At 47.1% G+C, this 14,948-nt stretch overlaps 1 pseudogene; it reads left to right on the top strand.

The window, feature by feature from the left end:
- The first annotated feature begins 2,665 nt into the window (after positions 1-2,665).
- Positions 2,666-8,607, top strand: LOC117097375 (annotated as a pseudogene).
- The last annotated feature ends 6,341 nt before the right edge of the window (positions 8,608-14,948 follow it).

Genomic DNA, 14,948 nt, shown 5'->3' with positions numbered 1-14,948 from the left:
TCCTCCAAATTTTCAAAAGTGAACATGGTTTAATTCTTTAATAAGAATTTAAATATTGCAGTTTAAAAGAAATACAATGAATTTTCTTCCAATATTTTCTGGAGTAGATAGTGAGTGGAAATGCTGATTTGGGTAAAAGAGAACACATTTCTCTCTCTCTCTCTCTTTTTTTTGTTTTTGAGATGAAGTCTTGCTCTGTCGCCAGGCTGGAGTGCAGTGGCACCATCTCAGCTCACTGCAGTCTCCGCCTCCTGGATTCAAGGGATTCTCCTGCCTCAGCCTCCCAAGTAGCTGGAACTACAGGTGCCTGCCACCACACCCAGTCAATTTTTGTATTTTTAGTAGAGACGGAGTTTCACCATGTTGGCCAGGATGGTCTTGATCTCTTGACCTACTGATCCAAAAGGAAAAGATGAAAGCATGAAATTAAAAACAGCAAATGTAGCGGGATGCCCCCTCATCTGTCCCATGACCAAGCAGGGGTCCAGCAGAGTGCTCAGTGACAAGCAGGGGCCTCTGAGGCCCCAACCACACAGAGGAACCACCTCCCCTGCATAACAGGGACATTTGCACGAGGACACACTCAGGTTTTGTCATTTGCCAGGTATATTATAAGAACTCCTTTTTCAAGGGCAAAGCAGTGAGGAAGTCATCAAAGTGGCCATGTTTGTAAATGGCATGGCATGTGCAGAAAAAAGAAATTTCTAAGTATTCCTTCATTCTTTGTTCTTAGCTGGGACCTTGGACTTTATTATAAATAGTTACTCTAGTACCAAAAGCTGAATGAGACTATTGTGCTGTGGAGAAAGGTAATCTCTGCTGGCAGGAAACCAGAACTGGTCTACCTCCAAAATCACCAAGAGGGATATTTTATTTAATTTTCTATTCTATTTCCTATTTTATTTCACAATTTGAAAAAGGAAACGATGGGTGATATAAATTAAGTAATTTCTTTCCTTACCAATTTGCCATCTTCCCCAGAATTCTGACTCAGAGCTCTAGTGACACAACTTCTTCCCCCGCTTCAGTCTGGAACAGAGTGGGCAGGTGTGGAGACTTAGTGATGGGACAGCTGAGGCAGAACTCACTGAGCTGATGCTGGTGAGAACCCGCAGTCACAGGCTTGGGTATCCCCGGGCCTGAGCAATGTGGGGTCCCTCCCTCCCTGGGCCCTATGCACCTCCTCATGTATTTGATGATGCCCCAAATTCCTTTAACAAAAAGCATTTACTTACATTTGAGACAGAAAGTCTAAAATGCTAATTGCAGGAGAGGAGAACCGTAGGCTGGGGTTCAAACTAAAATGCAGCGATTGATGCAGAGCCAGTTCAGGGAGCAGCCTGCTGAGAGTTCTAGATGTCTGAATGGAGGCCTCCTGCCTACATGATTCTGTCTGTGTTTGGATGCCATCTTTCATCAGACCTAAAAACTGTGTCTATATTTCTGCCAAAGAACAAGTTAAGGTTCCCGGGGACTCTGGGCAGTGTAAGCAATCCCCAAGAATTCTATGAGGTGATATGGCTGACTTCATGCACAAGGTACCACACTGCAGGGCTCCTTCAGCACCACACGAGTAGTGAGCTTCCCACTCATAGGTGAGAAGGTATCAGGCCTGATTCAGCAGGAGGAACAGTAACGTGAAGGATGTCCCTCGGACAAAAGTCAGAATGAGGCCAGGTATAGTTGACTCACAGCTATAATCCCAGCGCTTTAGGAGGCTGAGGCAAGAGGATTGCTTGAGCTCAGGAATTCCAGACCAGCCTGGCCAACATAGTGAGACCTGGTCTCTACTAAAAATAATAAAAAAAAATTAAGCCAGGTGCAGTGGCTCACGCCAGTCATCCCAGCACTTTGAGATACTGAGGCAAAAGGATTGCTTGAGCCCAGGAGTTTGAGACCAGCCTGGCCAACATAGTGAGGCTCTGTCTCTATAAAAAATTTAAAAAATTGTCCAGGTGTGTTGATGCGCACCTATAGTGCTAGTTACTTGGGAGGCTAAGGTGGGAGGATCACTTGAGCCCAGGCGGTCAAGCCTGCAGTGAGCTGTGATCATGCCACTGCTCTCCAACCTAGGTGACAGAGTGAAATGACAGAGCAAGACCCTGTCTCTAACAAATAAAAATAAAATAAAAAGTCAGAGAGGTGAGATGCACTGGGCAGGAGGAAGCAGGCAGGGAGACTGAGAGCTGCCTTGGGACAGCAGATGACAACGTGACAAAGTGCTGCAAGGAGGATGTGGAAGCCGCTGAGGGCAGGGCCTGGAGTCACTAGTGTGCCTGTGTGTCAACAGTTTCCCTGAGCCCATCTGTGGTGGTTGAGAAGGCCCTGACTCCCTTGAGGCTGCCTGCCTTCCTTCCGGCCTCTCCTTGCAAGTCCTAAATATCGCTCTCCACTCCTTGTCACCTCAGAATCTCTTCAGCTAGGGTTTGCCATGGCCAGGACACACATGAGGAATCTGAGATGGCTTGAAGGGCAAGTCTTCCTATTCCAACACCTGTGTCCTTGTTCACAGAGCCAAGACTGGTCCACCTGCTTCTTCGCTCTGCTTTCGTGTCCTTGGTCTTGCACATGTTTCTGTCTTCTGGGCTCTGCAAGCGCATGTTACTTTATTTGCCACCTAAGCCTCACTCTTCAGGCAGCTGTCTAAATTCATTGTCTAAAGGCGATGAATCATGTAGCAGTTAAGAAGATAGGCTCTGGTACCAGGCATTTATTAGCTATGCAATCATGGGCAAGTTACTTATGTTCCTTCTGCCTTAGTTTCCTTCTATGTGAAAGGGAAAATAATACCACCTGTTTTCATAAGCTTATAAGAATAGAAAGAGTAAATATTTATAAACGGTTTCTTGAGACATGGTTTCACTCTGTTGCCCAGGCTGGAGTACAGTAGCATGATCACAGCTCACTGCAGCCTTGACCTCCTGGGCTCAGGAGATCCTCCCACCTCAGCCTTGCAGGTGGCTGGTACTACAGGTGTGCACCACCGCACTCAGCTAATTTTTTGTGTTTTTGTAGAGACAGGATTTTGCCGTGTTTCCCAGGGTGGTCTCCAACTCCTGGGCTCAAGTGATCCGCTTACCTTGGCCTCCCAAAGTGCTAGGATTACAGGCATGAGCCACTGTGCCCGGCCCATATTAACAATTGAATAATGACTGGCATATGGCATAAGGCTTGGCTCTTGTGCATGTATTTATTTATTCAACACATGTTTATTGAACACCCACGTGCTACGTGCTGCATCAAGTGATGGAGATGCAATGGTGAATATAAAGAAGCCCTCAGGAAGCCTCTAGTCTAAATGAGGGACTTGTAGACTTTCATCAATAATTGTACTGTAAATAACAGTACACAGTGCTTAAAGGAGAGGTGCTGTTGTGGGACCACCAGGTTCAACTGCCCATCGGACAGTAACAGACCAATACACAGAAATGGTGGGAGTTGTAGCAGAGAAACAGTGTAATAATCGTATGGCAGCCAAACAAGGGGGTGGGAGGGAACCTCAAATCTGCCTCCCCAAGGAGTTTTAGACTGGAGTTTTTAAGGGAATTTTGGTGGGTAGGGGGCTGAGGAGCTAGGGGTTGCTGATTGGTCGAAAAGTGATGAGTGAAGTTATGGGACAAGGAGATGAAGGAACCACATTTCTGTGCTGGATTGGCACCTTGGGGCTGGGGTTCTGCAGACTCGTTGACGTCAGGCATTCTACTGGAATGCAGGATCTGAAAAATATCTTAAGCAATTTTTTGGTGAAAAGGTCCAGTGTCAGAGATTCTATCTATAGGAACAATGAGGGAGCAGGTGGTCCATGTGCTACGTGACTCTCAGTTAGCGAGCAACTGGCAGGGAAGTGGGTCAAAGTGCACCAGCACACCCTGGTCAGTGCCTAGCTATAACTCTGCCTAGAGCCTGGCTTGAAATTCTTGTTAACCCTGTGAGAGTGCTTTCAGTGCAGTGCTGAGAGAGTGTAATATTAATAGATCTCACCCAGGGTGGGGTGAAATGTCTGAAGCCAGTCATTCATTTCCCATCTTCTCACTGGCATCTTGAGATAACCACTGGCTACCCTTTGGACTCTGGTCCCTGAAAAGAAGCCAGTTTGCTTCCTGAACTAAACCAGTGCCCTGAGATGGAAGCATGATATTATATAAACCACCACAACCAAACCACATACCAGGAAAACACAACTCAGATCTTCTTGGCTCTTCCACCAGCTGTGAGACATGGGGCAAGGTTCCAGATTCAGCTGGGCCTTTATTAACCAGCCCTGGAGTTAAATCATCAACCCAGAGGTCTGTCCTAACCCTGGAGCCCAAGGAGACCCCTGATTTATGCAGTAAACAGGGTGAATGTTGATGGATTTGTCCTTCCCAGTTAGAGAGTATTTCAGAGTCAGCAAGGTCAAAGTGCCAAACTACACCAGAAATGACAAGGACATTGTAAAAATCCAGTGAGCCTATTAGATAATTAAAACTGTTCAGACTCTCAACTTTGTTTTAAGGATTTTTTTTTTTTTTAGATAAGATTTTGCACTGTGGCCCACCCTGGAGCGCAGTGGCACAATCACCGCTCACTGCAGCCTTGCCCTCCCAGACTCAAGCGATCCTCCCACCTCAGCCCCCTGAATAGCTGGGACTACAGTGCGTGCCACCACACCTGGCTAATTTTTTATTTTTTTACTTTTTGTAGAGGCAGGATCTCACTATATTGCTCAGGTTGGTCTCCAACTCCTAGACTCAAGCGATCCTTCTGCCTCGAAGTCCCAAAGTGCTGGAATTACAGGCCCGAGCCACCACATCCAGCAGGGATATTTTTAAGGCAGAAAAAATGGTAAATATGTGACCAGTGGGCAGGGATTGTTAATTCTTTTAACCCAAGTCAGGGCCACTGTCCAGGCGATACGCCAAACCTGGGCTGGCTTCCGTCCCAAAGTGGACTTTGATGCCTCATCACTCAATGTGCTGGCCTTTGGGCCAGCAACATCCCCATCTCCCGGGAGCTTGTTAGAAATGCAGAGCCTTGGCTGGGTGCAGTGGCTCATTCCTGTAATCCCAGCACTTTGGGATGCCAAGGTGGGTGGATCACCTGAGGTCAGGCGTTCAAGGCCAGCCTGGTTAACATGGTGAAACCCCGTCTCTACTGAAATTACAAAAATTAGCCAGGCGTGGTGTGGGGGTGCTTGTAAATCCCAGCTAATTGGGAGGCTGAGGCCGCAGACTTGCTTGAACCCGGGAAGCAGAGGTTGCAGTGAGCCGAGATCAAGCCATGGCACTCCAGCCTCGATGGCAGAGTGAGACTCTGTCTCCAGAAAAAAAAAGAAAAAAAGAAATGCAGAACCTCAGGCTCTCCCTCAGACCTACTGCATTAGACTCTGCATGTGAACAAGCTCCCCTGGTGAGTGGCGTGTGCATCAGTGTTTGAGAAGCGCTTGCCTGAGGGGTGTTGGGAGGCTGCCAACCTATTTCAGGTGTGCTTTAAATATGGCACCTGTATCTGCACTGTACAAACTCAAAGGACTCAACAAGTCATCTCCCTCTGAGTCTTCCGTTAACACAAATATCCTAAACTGGGGGTGGAAAGTGGGTGTCTGAATATTCCTGGTTTAGCTGTAAGAATTCTTCAGCAATGAAGAAAATCTAATTTGCACTCCTAAATGGCACAAAGCCTGTTTCCTTTATGGCTTTGTCTTTGTTTCATCAAATTTACTCGCCATGGTCCATATCCGAGACCAGTCAGCTCTGTGCACCAACAGTTAAGGCCTGCCTCGCTCCTCCAGCCAACCAGCAAGTGTGGGTGCCACACTGGGTGCCAGGGGATGGAGATGGACAGCATATGATCCCTAACCTTGAGTGTGCCTTTGTTTTGCTTTGAGTTTTGGAATTTCCTAGACTGGAACTCAGAGTCAAGTTCAGCTGAAACAGCTGAACGTTCCCTAGCTTCCTGCAGAAACTCCCAAACCATGAACTTTGCCTGTGGTTCTGAGTCAAAGCCATAATCTAGCCAAGTCTCACCTTCATCTGAATCAAAGAGCATGTTTGAAGTGATAGTTTTAACTTCCTATTCTGATGGTAGGGAGGATGGTAGGAGAGATGAGGGTGTGGGTGCTTTGTCCTTATGGATTTCTGGTTAAAAAAAAAATTTATTTTTTATAGAGACGGGATCTCCCTATGTTGCCCAGGCTGGTCTTAAACTCTTGGGCTCAAGTGATCCTCCCAGCTTGGCATCCCAAAGTGCTGGGATTACAGGCACCAGCCACTGCACCTGGCCTGTTGTTGTTTTTTATTTTTGTTTGTTTGTGTTGAGACAGTGTCTTGTGCTGTCACTCAGGCTGGAGTGCAGTGGTGCAGTCATGGCTCACTGCAGCCTCGACCTCCTGGGCTCAAGTAATCCTCCCGTCTCAGCCTCCCAAGAAGCTAGGACTACAGGCAAGCACCATTATGCCTGGCTAATTTTTTATTTCTGTTTGTTTATTTATTTATTTTTGGTAGAGATGGGGTCTCCCTGTGTTGCCCAGGCTGGTCGCAAACTCCTGGACTCAAGTGATCCTCCTGCCTCGGCCTCCCAAAGTGCTGGCATTATAGGCATGAGCCACTGTGCATGGCTGGATTTTTGATTCTTAATCTTGTATGTACCCAGGAAACTAAAAATGTTTATGCCTAAACTGCAACCCAGGTCAGTGCAAGAACATTTGCATAACAAAAAAGTAAACTGTTCTAAGTGCTTTTCATTTTGTTGAATCTCCACAGCAACCCTATGGAGTAGGTACTCTTATTACCTTCATGTTTGGATGAAGTCACTTAACTCCCCAGAGCCCCAGCATCTTCATCCAAACATGAAGGTAATAAGGTCCCTCAGTCTGTGAGGGGTAGAGCCGGGTAGTCTGTCAGTTTCTGCACTAGACCATTGTGCTAAAGTGCTTCAGACTGGCCCCCAAGTGCCCTTACACATCTCCCCAGGTGTCCATGGAGGGTTAAGCACCTCTGCTATAGACTCAGCAGGAGCCTGACCTGCCCTTGACTCCAGTCTCATAGAATCTATGCTCCCCCAGGTAGGAGGCGGCTGCCAGGCCTGGGGTGGGGATGGCACCTCAGTTGTGCAGCCTCAAATCAGAGCAATGCCCCTGGTTTTGTTCCTGCTGTCTAGCTTCAGGTGCTCACATCTCAATGAAGGCAAATCACTCCAAAGTCATTTTGCCCCAGCCCCAGATCTCTTTTTCCACCTTCTTATCCTCTCCATCTTCTTTCCATCTCACTCCCTACCTTTAATCTCGTCGATCTAAATAGGTTCACAGCACTGTTTATCGCCCACTGGATTGGGTTATAAATCCACCCACTTTATAACCCAGGGAGGCTGAGGCTGGAGAATTGCTTGAACCCAGGAGATGGAGGTTGCAGTGAATTCTGCAACCTCTGCCTCCTGGGTTCTTCCACCAAGCTTTCAAGGCCCTCTACGTCTTGAGCTGGCTCTGGCTTTGTTTCGCTAAACCAAACTCTGCTCTCAGCCCCTCTGCTTGCCTAGGCTCTACCCTTCTTCCCTTGCCTGTGTTGGACTGACCCAGGCCCCAGCTTCTCCCTGCTCCCCACCTCCGGCCCACATGGAGCTCTCCAACCTCTCACTTAACGCTTTCTGTCAACCCCACAAGCCTTTGATTAACTATTCTGCACTGTCTTCTGATTGTTTCAGAGACATTAGTCTATCCTACCAACAACACCAAGGACAGGGACTATAATAAATAGTTCTTGTGTTTTCCCTGCAGCATGAAACACTAAGCTAAACACATCACAAATTTGCAATAAATGTTTGCAGAATTAGATGTATGGACAGACTTAGAAACCAGGCTGATTTAACCTTTTTCCTGGAGGTGACTGAGAAATATGGGGTGGGGGATGGTCTTTGAGTTGGTTGGGACAGTGTCATAGTTGAATTCTGGGCAGGCTAGATGCTGCAGTTGAGTACTGGGCAGGCTACATGCTGGAGACGGCATAGGAGGCAAGGAGGTCTGGATTGCAGGGTGCAGTGAGATCGATGTGTAAGGGCTATCTACTGTGTATTGGTTATCTAGTGCTGTGTAACAAACAACCTCCAACCTTAGTGGCTTAAAATAACAAGTGTTTACTATTTTGTAAGTTCTGTGGATCATGAATTTGAGAACAGCTGTTCGCCTGGCTGGCAGTACAGAGGTGTCATGATTCCTGGAGTTACTGTAGAAGACATGAATCAGCAGGAGTTCATCAGAGCTCTGGTAGCCTTCCTTAAAAAGTCCAGGAAGCTGACAGTCCCTGAATGGGTGGATACCACCAAACTGGCCAAGCACAAAGAGATGAGAACTGGTTCTACACAATAGCTGCTTCCACAACGTAGCACCTATACCGCCAAGGTGGTGCTGGGGTTGGCTCCATGACCAAGATCTACGGGGGATGCCAGATAAATGGTGTCCTGCCCAGCCACGTCAGCCGAGTCTCCAAGAGTGTGGCCCACTGGGTCCTCCAAGCCCTGGAGGGACTGAAAATGGTGGAAAAAGACCAAGATAGGGGCCACAAACTGACACCTCAGGGTCAGAAAGATCTGGACAGAATCGCTGGATAGGTGGCAGCTGTCAACAAGAAGCATTAAAACAAATGATCCTGGGTTAATAAATTGCCTCAGTCATTAAAGAAAAAGAAAAGAGAATATGAGAGCAGCTTAGTTGGATGGTTCTGAATGAGGGAATCTCATGAGGTTGTAGTCATGATGTCCGTTGGGGCTTCAGTTATCTGAGGGCTTGACTGGGGCTGCAGAATCTTCTTCCAAGCTCACTCATGTGCATGGCTCTTGGCAGGAGGCCTCAGTTCCTTGCCATGTGGTTGTTTATAACATAGCAGCTCACTTCCCCCAGAGCAAGCAACCTGAGAGAGGGAGAGAGAGAGGGCAGGGCAGGGGAGCATGAGTCTCTGATGACTTAGCCTTGGGAGTGACAACCATCACTTCTACTGTGTTCTGTTGGCTACACAGACCAACCCTGAGACAATGTGGAAAGAGACTACTCAAGGGCATGGACACCAAGAAGGAAGCTCATTAGGGGCTATTTTGGAGGCTGTTTCCACCAGGAAGCATAAGACTCCGGCTCAAACCCACTTGAGGGATGGAAGAGAAGGGGAGAGAGTCTCAAAGGACTCCAGCCTGGAGTCTGGAAATTGAGGGGTCTCCTTTTCAAAAAGGCCTTTCTTGACTACTCTGGCCAAACACTGCCCCCCACCCTCAAGTCACTCTCAGGTTATCCCATATACGTTCTTTGCACTTTTCACTCTGAAATTGCCTTTCTTGCAGATTTGTTGTATCTTTCCCATTAGGAAATAAGCTCCTCGTCACACACCAACGTGGCACATGTATATAAATGTAACAAACCTGCACATTGTGCACATGTACCCTAGAACTTGAAGTATAATTTAAAAATTTAAAAATAAGCTTAAAGTATAATAAAAAAAAAAAAAAAAAACTAAGCCCCTCATGAGCTGGGAACCTGCCTTGTTCATGCTGTGTTCCCAGTACCTAGTACGGTGCATGACATGTAGTGGGTATCAATACATATATATCTAATGAACAAATGAATGACACCTGGGGGAAGGGACATGCCCCTTTGCCTAGGGGTGAGAGTTTGCACTTTGCACAAGGATGGGGCCAGTAGGGCTGAAATCCAGCTGGCGCCCTGCATTGAAGTCTGGTCCTGGGGCAAAGCCTTCCTCCACTGAATACCTGAGTCCTCTCAGCTGAGTCTGCCTCAATCCTACAAAAGGGCCATATGTGCTAGCAGAGGTAGGGGGCTCCTGCCAAAATGTTGGGGTGGAGGCTGCAGTCCATAGCGCTATCCCAGAGATCTTTTTATTCTTATATTTTATTTTTAAAGACAGGGTGTTGCTCTGTCACTCAGGCTAGAGTACAGTGGAGTGATCATAGCTTGCTGCAGCCTCGAACTCCTGGGCTCCAGAGATCCTCCTGCCTCAGCCTCCCCAGTGGCTGGGACTCTAGGCGCATGCCACCGCAGCCAGCTCAGAGATCTTTCTGAAGCTCACTCTACTTTTCCTGTGGTTCTAGCCCTTTCCTTCCTGTTTGAGGCTCCCTTAGGCTATATAAGTCGCTCTGCAGCCTCTCCTCTAGAGTAAATAAACCATTCCCTCGAGGTCCTTTTCTGCCCCAACCAGTCCTGTGACTTTATGAGCTTGACTTAACAGGAAGTTCACCTTCTGGCTTCTGTTTGTTAAATAGCATTGTCTGGACTGACAGCCCCCGCTTTGCTGAGCCTAGAACCCAGGGGAAGAAGTGGACACTCTAGTTTGAGTTTGGCCGTTAAAACAGAAGGAATATTGATCAACACAGGACCTACTTCATTCCACAGCAGCTACACACAGTCACGACAATTTCTTTTTTTTTTTTTTTTTTTTTTTTGAGACGAAGTCTCGCTCTGTCGCCCGGGCTGGAGTGCAGTGACCGGATCTCAGCTCAATGCAAGCTCCGCCTCCCGGGTTTTTACGCCATTCTCCTGCCTCAGCCTCCGGAGTAGCTGGGACTACAGGCGCCCGCCACCTCGCCCGGCTAGTTTTTTGTATTTTTTAGTAGAGACGGGGTTTCACCATGTTAGCCAGGATGGTCTCGATCTCCTGACCTCGTGATCCGCCCGTCTCGGCCTCCCAAAGTGCTGGGATTACAGGCTTGAGCCACCGCGCCCGGCCTGACAATTTCTTACCTTTCTATGGTGGCTTATGTTTATAATCAGCTTTTCCATACTTCAATTCTCAACAGGAAACTGTCATTACCACGAGCTAAAAAGCATTTACTGAGCACCTGTTGCATGCAGAGGGTGCTGTGATAGGAAATATAGTTGTGACAAGAGAGATGATAAGTTATTTATCTCCCAAATTTAATGTTAGGTAAGAAATGTGAAGTGCAGGCCGGGCGCAGTGGCTCAAGCCTGTAATCCCAGCACTTTGGGAGGCCGAGACGGGCGGATCACGAGGTCAGGAGATCGAGACCATCCTGGCTAACACGGTGAAACCCCGTCTCTACTAAAAATACAAAAACTAGCCGGGCGAGGTGGCGGGCGCCTGTAGTCCCAGCTACTCGGGAGGCTGAGGCAGGAGAATCGCTTGAACCCAGGAGACAGAGGTTGCAGTGAGGTGACATCGCGCCACTGCACTCCAACTCTGGGTGACAGAGCAAGACTCCGTCTCAGAAAGAAAACAAAAATGTTGTGGTTTGTGTCTTTTAGTAACTTTACTGGAGTGATTAACCAAAGCAAAACATGTAGGTATTTGCTTCCTCTCTTTCTGGGCCTCTGCCTTGGCCACTTGGACTTCCTAACAGCATGGCAGCTGGGTTCCAAGAGTAAGTGTTCCAAGAGGCCTGGAAAGGAAGCTGCCGGGCTTCCTGTAATCTAGTTTCAGAAGACCTACATGGTCATATGTACCACATTTTATTAGTCAAGTAAGTCACTAAGGCCAGCCCAGATTTAACAGAAGGCAAATTATGTGTACCTTTCAGTCTGAAAAGTTCCAAAGAGTTTGTGTCCATCCCTAATCCACCACACACAGAAGCAAAAGCAAGCATGCAAACAAACAAAACAGAGGACTAACATAGTGTTGCCAGGTTTTATTTTGACAAATAGAAATATTAAAAAGCAACACCAAAAAATGTTGTCATCCCCTACCACACTGTCACATCTGTTTCTTAAAAGTAAGTACTTTTCTTCCACCAAAAAAAGTAGAAAGGACATAGTTCCAAAACAAATGGCAGTTCTTTAAATAGAACAAATTTAGCTTAATGAAAAACTTGCTATGCTGTACTTATTTTTCTCATTTCAGACCAGGTAGAAAACTAGGTCATGGAGAAATTGTCCATTGGCAAACCACCAGGCGCAAGGCATGAGCACCTCCGTGGTGCAGAGCAGCAGTCCCCTACTGCTGGTTTGCATCCAGGCTCTTCATGAAACCTGCTTCCGGGATTTACCTCCCTACTCAGCTCCCAGTTCCCAGGGAGGTGCCAATGGGCTTGTAGGCAGAAAGATCTGCCTGCTGTCTAGGTTTCCATGGCACCACACTGATGGGGATTTTTTTCTGGCGTCGTCAGGCTTTCTGGCCCAGGTTGGGCTTCTTACACTGTGGCTTCTGCTCTGTGTAAGCCCGGAAGGCTGGGCTATTCTGGCTCTGCAGGTCTGGACAAGAATTAGTGATACCATGGACCTGACACAATGGGAAGCCTGCCCAAGACCACCACCATCACCTGCTCTGAGTGTATCAGAATCACTGGGGGAGGCTTTCCAGCACCAGCCTCCACCTTCCTTGAATTGCTGGCACCTCTTCAGTATGAAGCCTAACAGGTCCCACAGTGGGAATGTCGTACTAGATCAACCAGCAACCTTCAGTTGGTCCTCTGGGACCAAGTGTCGGGAGACCTCTAAGCCAAGCCATACTGTATTTCTATGCATCGCCCAACGTAGCTGACTGAAGTTTTACCAGTGGAAGGGAATTGCCTGCTGACAATCAGCTACTCAGATGGCTGAGGATTAATTTTCTAAGTGTGTCTGACCTAGGAACAGGTCAGACATCAGGAGCAGGAGTGGGTGCCAGCCGGGGAGACTCATACCCTCTGGGTCACGTCCTCTCTGCAAAGCCTCAGCATCTTGGGGAAGCAGAGTCCTACTCCACTTTCCCTAAACATTTCTAAAATTCTTTTTAAATTTATTTATTTATTTATTTATTTATTTTGAGATGGAGTATCGCTCCATCACCCAGGCTAGAGTGCAGTGGCACAATCTTGGCTCACCACAACCTCCGCCTTCCGAGTTCAAATGATTCTCCTGCCTCAGCCTCCTGGGTAGCTGGGATTACAGGCATGTACCACCACACTCAACTAATTTCTGTATTTTTAGTAGAGATGGGGTTTCACCATGTTGACCAGGCTGGTCTTGAACTCCTGATCTCAAGAGATCTGCCCATCTTGGCCTCCCAAAGTGCTGGGAGTACAGGTGTGAGCTACTGTGCCCAGCCCATTTCTTAAATTCTTGGTGCAGAGGGAGGAACTAGTGTCTACTGCTCACCCTACAACTTTTAGGTAAATAGTTGTCTCTTAGAGAAATGACCTCAAAATGGACTTTTGTTTATTATAGGTATAATTGAATAGAAGGGCCAACTAGAAACAAGAGTTATGCATCTAGAAACCAGAGTCATGTATCTATTCACTCCAAGGGTGAGAGCATATCTCTTGGGTGTTTTCCCAACAGCCCTGATACCAGACATCAGGAAGCAGGACAGGGTCACCTTCCCCATCTAGTGATGCATCTAAGAAGCAGGTCAGCCCAAGCAAGGGCAGGCGTAAAGCCCTAGATTTACAGTGAGCACAGAATCACCTCAACAGCCCACAGAGCTCATCCTCTGTAACAGTCCTAATTAGAAACATTATACATAAGGAGAGGAAACAATTTACACAGACTCCAGCATGAGCTCATGGCAGTAGCTTGTTTGTTTTCCAGCTCCAGCCGCGAGGCTATAGACACACACCTCTGAAAAAATAATGCATATGTATTTTCAAGACTGATATTTTCAGATACTCCAGAAAAACATGGCAGTAGCAATGTGCTGCAGCAAAACCATCTCCATTGTGACTCCGTCTCTCCTTCGCCTTTTACCGCCCCTGTTGTCTGTCTTGAAGTTAGGATTTTGTTAGTAGCTTAATATTTCAAAACATAATTTACAACATGTTCCTTCTTTTCTGTTCTCACGTAACCTTGAGATTTAAACATTTTTCCGTCTGCCTTTTGTTCCTTTCCACCGGGCAGCCCCTGGTGATGTTTCCTGTGCTTCAGAGAGCAGAAATTAGCATGCATTTCTGTTTACCAGGGATGTTGCGCCTCGTGGAACAGTCACGCCGGCGTGTTACTGAGCATTTACATTCATATTACTTAACTGTTGCTAGGGGAGCCAGATAGAAAAAGACAAAGGGCATAAATCACAGCGTCTTGCTGATATTTTACCGTCAACACTCTTTCTCTTCTCTCTCATTTGGAGCAGGAGTTTTTTCTCTCTCTGTAGTCTCTTGGTCTGGAATTCTTCATCCTGGTTTCAGGAGATTCATAGAAGATGTCAACTGACCTTCCTTATAACCCACACCTTACTTATAACCCCCATATATCTCCTCCTTTTTTCTGCCCTCCTGCTCTGGTTTCCCTGTGTACTTACAACAGTTGGTGGGTAAGTTGTGGTCTGTGGTTCCACATCGCCTGGGTTTGAATCCGCACTCTAGTTGTGTGATCTTGGGTTAGTTCCTTAGCTCCTGTGAGTGGCCTTCTTCCTCCGTAAGGTCGGGGGTATGCTTGTACCAGCCTCATGAGATTGTTACGAGCATTAAATGAGGTTCTGCATGTGAAGAGTCTAGTAAACAGTAGGGATTCAATAAGCCACGTTTATTCTTGTCATCAGTAGTCTCGTGGCTGTCTTCAAGCTTGTCCAACCCATGGCCCATGGGCCACATGTGGCCCAAGGCAGCTTTGAAAGCAGCCCAACACACATTTGTAAATTTTCTTAAAGCATTGAGATATTTTTGCAATTTTCTTTCTTAGCTCATCGGCTATCATTAGTGCTAGTGTATTTTATGTGTGGTGCAAGACAATTCTTCTTCCAATGTGGCCCAGGGAAGCCAAAAGATTGGACACCCCGTGAGATCTTCTAGGCGACTGGCCCCAGTGAAATTATGATCATGGAGGATAGTAGAGTCCCCGTGGTACACACAGGAGATGTTCCACAAACTCCATATGAGCAGCACCATTTTCGGGAGGCCCCATGCTGTGCCGAGCATCATGAATCAGTAAGGGTTTAGGAAGCACATTGACCTCCCAGTGTTTGGGAGTTGCTGTTTTAAGACGGCCCCATTTACCATTCTACTGCCTACATGAAGAGTGAAGACTAATCCGTGGACAGGATGCCTCT

Source organism: Trachypithecus francoisi, unplaced genomic scaffold (assembly GCF_009764315.1).
Source record: "Trachypithecus francoisi isolate TF-2019V2 unplaced genomic scaffold, Tfra_2.0 Lachesis_group15, whole genome shotgun sequence".
NCBI classification, from domain to species: domain Eukaryota; kingdom Metazoa; phylum Chordata; class Mammalia; order Primates; family Cercopithecidae; genus Trachypithecus; species Trachypithecus francoisi.
Note: the sequence above shows the minus strand (reverse complement) of the source record. Positions and strands in the feature narration are given on the sequence as shown.